Source organism: Tursiops truncatus, chromosome 3, assembly GCF_011762595.2.
Source record: "Tursiops truncatus isolate mTurTru1 chromosome 3, mTurTru1.mat.Y, whole genome shotgun sequence".
NCBI classification, from domain to species: Eukaryota; Metazoa; Chordata; class Mammalia; order Artiodactyla; family Delphinidae; genus Tursiops; species Tursiops truncatus.
In genome coordinates, this window is record NC_047036.1 from 140,595,871 (window position 1) to 140,601,314 (window position 5,444).

At 40.5% G+C, this 5,444-nt stretch overlaps 1 pseudogene; it reads left to right on the top strand.

Moving 5' to 3' along the window:
• Nucleotides 1–3,686: 3,686 nt before the first annotated feature.
• Nucleotides 3,687–5,225, top strand: LOC109551736 (poly(rC)-binding protein 2 pseudogene; annotated as a pseudogene).
• Nucleotides 5,226–5,444: the final 219 nt, after the last annotated feature.

The following is a 5,444-nucleotide window of genomic DNA, read 5'->3' on the forward strand; positions in this document are numbered from 1 at the left end:
AGGTCCCTAATCAAATGTCATTTTGCCAGTTGGACTTTTCTGATCACACAATCTAAAATAGCTCTCCACTTAAACACATTTATCACTACCTGAAATATTATATACTTTTTGATTGGCCGATTGGTTGTCTGTCTAATCAAACTAGAATATTAAGCATATGCATGAGAGTAAGAACACTGTTCCATTCAGCACTGGTTCCCTTACACCTAGAACAACGTCAAGACCATAGCAGATACTCAGTGAATATCTGGTTAATGAATAAATAGGTGTTGAAGGAGCAAAAGAGAGAAAATACTCTGCAATTGTCACAGAAAGCCATGCTGAAATGACTTTTGTGCTGAGACTTTACAGGTAAGTACAAGATTTACAGGTAGGAAAGTAGATGAGAACTTTCCAAGCAGAGAAAGGAGCCAATGCCTCTGAAGCAACAAAGCACAAATGTCTCTGCAATTCTTTGCTCATGCTCACTACTTTGGAGAGTCCGTCAGTAATCTCAGTAGTGTTCTCCATGAGGATACCTCTCAGATCTATATTCTACTTTCTATTACAAGGCAGCTTGCTGGATATTTGCAGTTACATGGTCTTTTGTCATCTTAAAATAACACTTTCTAGATTTATTCCTGTCTTTGTGGCTAAGGTATTAAAATGATCAGAGACACCTCATTGTCGCTCGTCCTCTTGTCCTATCAGCTAATAACTTTTATTGATTTTTTTCCTTATAATATTCTTTATTCTTTTCATACCTACTGCCATATCCATATCCTAATATGTCATGCTATCGACTGGTTTGTCTGACTCTAGACTCTTCTTTTAATTCATCCTGCCCAATAGTGCAACATGAACAACTCTAAATTATACTTTCACAGCCTGTCACACAATAAACTCCTGGGATTATCTACAGTGTTTACTTCCAAAGTCATAGCCTAATAGTCAAGGCCATCCAGGACTTGGCACCGACCAACTTCCTACTTTGTCCTCTTTCTTCTTCTTTCCTTGAAATCTCAATTTTTTTCACATACACTTATCTACTCTTGTGCTTTTGCCCAGTTTCCCGTCATCCTGGAATGCTATCCCATTCCTACAGTATAAATTTAACCTATTCTTTCTTTGAAACCTGGCTCAATCTTCCCCCTACACACAAGTGCCCTGACCAGTCCATTGAAAAGGATCTTCTGTGTATTTTGAACATCTGAAAATTTCATCTCTATGATTCATTTGGAAAGTAATCATGTATTTCCATGGAATATATTTCCTTTCTTTTATAGTAAAGCATTATTTAAGTTTATTATTTTCATTTGTCATTTTGCCTTTTAATTTCCTGTTTTGCAAGAAGATTTTAAGTTCTCTTTGGGTCAGGGATTAAATCAAGGTGCAGGATGGAACCTACTGCCTAGTCTCAGCAGGCCCAGGTCATCTTGTACAATATTGTGAAATTAACCTCCCTAAATAGTTTCTACCCACCCACAGGATCATAAGATTTAACTTCAGTAAATATTTATACATGTTACCCTTTCTGACTAAAAGTTTATTTACTACTGTTTTACATATAAAATTCCCACTTAGCCTTTAAAGATTCACTCAAGGAACAGAATCATTTCAAGTAAGATGTAACTAACCTTTCTGTGTTAACCTTGTGTTAACCTCTGCTTCTACTTCTGTTGGCTCAGCACCAGGAGGTTACTTTTGTTACAGCTATGACTTTATGTATGAACAAAGATTTTGAATTGCAGGAATTAAGAACATAGGCTTCAGATTTCAACCTGGATTTAAACTTGACTCTGCCTCTTTATTGCCTTTATGACCCAAAACAATTAGATGTGATCATGTGTTGTGCTCACTTCAGTTCCTAAAAATAACTTTGTGGGTGAATGAAACCAACATGTCTTGTTTTTGTCATCCTGTAGCTTCACAAAAGCAAAGTGGATAGATCCTTTGGTGTTCTCTTTAAGTTTAAAGGGTGTATGTAACCATATAGAAACTCAGAAGGAAATGGATGGAGAGGGTGTTGCAGATTGGGATAGCTACTCTAATTCTTCAGGGAAAACACTCTCACTTTTGTTTTACATAATTTTGGTCTGCTTAATTTGCATAGCTGTTCTCTTGTCTTTCACTTGCTTATCTGATAGCAGTGTGTGGTTGTTTTCTTTGCCTTTTGAGAGCTCTGGATGATATCTTCTTTCATTACAAAACTTCCTTGACAAAAATAGTATCAAAATAGGTATTCATATTTAATGTTAGAAGAACAAAAACTGGAATAGTGTTACTCACTGGCAGTTACCTTGCACTTATACATTTATTCTCCTAGAATATGTCAACATAGATAATGTTATTACGTTTTATTTTTTTGTCATATGATTTCTTTATCTTTTGAGGAATGAACAGCCAGCTTCTGTTATCCTAGGTAATACCCGTTTCTTCTAACGGTGTACAGCTCTAAAAATATTTAACAATGCAGTAAATATTGTTAACTGAAAAAAGGAATACTTCATTCAGCAAACTTAGTTTGAAAGACTTTATTTATATTTGTTGTTTAGAACGCTTCTGCCTTTCAATAACAAAATCCCTGACTCAAAATGACAAATGACAAGGAAACAGTATTGTCACTGTAATAGGAAGGCTTCATTCATGGTGAGTGTCAGGCTTGGTTGATTTTTTTTGGCACAACAGTATGATCAACTCTACCAGTTCTTTTTATTTCTGGTCTCTGCCATCATAAACATTTGCTTCCTTCAGGACGGATGCAACATTTCCAGCCATCAAATCCAGAAGGAATAACAAAAGGAAACAAAGAGATCATTTATTCCTTCATTCTCTCCTAAGAAATAGCAAAATTGCCAGAAACCACTGACCAAACTATTTCTCCCCCCACCCCCACCCCGTGCCTCATTGGTGAGATTTTGGCCTCATAACCATTGCTGGGCCAATCAAGTTCACTCCTTGGAATGCAACGGGACAGATTTCCAAGGCCAATCTCATAGTCATGCAGTCTATGCAGTAGCACAAGAACCTGGGCTTGGAAGAGTTCCATTCTTAGTTTAGTATGCTGCTAGTATCATCTTGAAAGTCTTAATCATTTTTAAACAAGGGACCTGCGTTTTCATTTTACACTGGACCTCACAACATTATATGGCTGATTGTCCATATTCCCCTGAGGTCATTAGCTGTATGAGGCAGGGATGGCTAGTACTTGTACGTCTCCAAGAAAAGAGAATGGAGGGGCGGGGGTGCTGGGTAAACAGCCAGCAGGTTTTAACTCCACTCATTATTTGACTTTAGAATGGTTTTAGTCCAATCTAAATCACCGAGAGAAACAACAGTGAAATGACCAGTGCTACACATATTAGAAAATTAATTCTTCAGGTTAAAGAAGCCACTGAGTACAAACTAGAAATTGGTGTTGTAGTGGAGGATTTAAAGGGAAGTGATTAAGAGTTAAGGCATGACTTCTTACATTGTTGCTCCTGATATCACCCCAAAATCATAATTGACCCGATGAAACTGATTCTCCTCCATCGATGCCTACTTCCCAAACTTAACACATTACCTTCTTTGTCCTCATGCACACACAAACACACACATTAAAAATTTTCAATGCGCCCAGACCAGCAGAGGCAGCAGCCGGAGCAGCTGCAGCCTGCGCCCTCTGTTGCCCGCCCGCCCACGGCGGGAGGGGGGGGGGGCGCTCTCCTTTTCCCCTCAGTTACCTCGCGCCTGCAGTTTTTGGCTTTCACCCCCACCAGTGACCAAAGACCTGACCACTCAGAGTCCAGCTCCTCAGAACACTGCTCAACATGGACACCGGTGTGATTGAAGGTGGATTAAATGTCACTCTCACCATCCGGCTACTTATGCATGGAAAGGAAGTTGGCAGTATCATCGGGAAGAAAGGAGAATCAGTTAAGAAGATGCATGAGGAGAGTGGTGCATGTATCAACATCTCAGAAGGGAATTATCCTGAGAGGATTATCACTTTGGTTGGACCCACTAATGCCATCTTCAAAGGCTTTGCTATGGAAGAGGACATCAGCAGCTCTATGACCAATAGCACAGCTGCCAGTAGACCCCCAGTCACCCTGAGGCTGGTGGTCCCTGCTAGTCAGTGTGGCTCTCTCATTGGGAAAGGTGGTTGCAAGATCAAGGAAATACGTGAGAGTACAGGGGCTCAGGTCCAGGTGGCAGGAGATATGCTCCCCAACTCAACTGAGGGGCCATCACTATTGCTGGCATTCCGCAGTCCATCATTGAGTGTGTGAAACAGATCTGCGTGGTCATGTTGGAGACTCTCTCCCAGTCCCCCCCGAAGGGTGTGACCATCCCGTACCAGCGCAAGCCGTCCAGTTCTCCAGTCATCTTTGATGACTGCAGGTGGTCAGGACAGGTACAGCACAGGTAGCGACAGTGCGAGCTTTCCCCACACCACCCCATCCATGTGCCTCAACTCTGACCTGGAGGGACCACCTCTAGAAGCCTATACCATTCAAGGACAGTATGCCATTCCACAGCCAGATTTGACCAAGCTGCACCAGTTGGCAATGCAACAGTCTCATTTTCCCATGACGCATGGCAAGACCGCATTCAGTGCAGGTTTGGATGCATCTGCTCAGACTACTTCTCATGAACTCACCATTCCAAACAATTTGATTGGCTGCATACTCGGGTGTCAAGGCGCCAAAATCAATGAGATCCGTCAGATGTCTGGGGCACAGATCAAAATTGCGAACCCAGTGGAAGGATCTACTGATAGGCAGATTACCATCACTGGATCTGCTGCCAGCATTAGCCTGGCTCAATATCTAATCAATGTCAGGCTTTCCTCGGAGACGGGTGGCATGGGAGCAGCTAGAACAATGCAGACTCATCCATAATCCCTTTCTGCTGTTCACCACCACCCATGATCCATCTGTGTAGTTTCTGAACAGTCAGTGATTCCAGGTTTTAAATAGTTTGTAAATTTTCAGTTTCTACACACTTTATCATCCACTCGTGATTTTTTAATTAAAGCGTTTTAATTCCTTTCTTGTTCAGCTGTTAATGCTGAGATCCATATTTAGTTTTATAAGCTTCTCCCTGTTTTGTTTTTGTTTTGTTTTGTTTTTGGGGGGGGGGATTTTTGGCTCATGAAATTTTTTTGTTTGTCATGGAAATGTAAGAGTGGAATATTAATACATTTCAGTTTAGTTCTGTAATGTCAGGAATTTTTCAAAAAAATTAAAAGATGGACTGGAGCTTTTTCTTTGTGAATAGAAAAAAAAATTTTTTCAATGCCTCTTATTACAAAAGAAAAGCGGAAAATCCTTAACCAATATTACAAGGGCCAACATGATTTTGCCCTCTACATCTACATTATGTAGCACTTCTTGCTACTTCAGACTCTCAGCTCTGGCCAGCTGGGCTTTTCAATTTCTTTTGAGCTCCATGTTGTCTGCAGCTTAGGAATCTTTGTC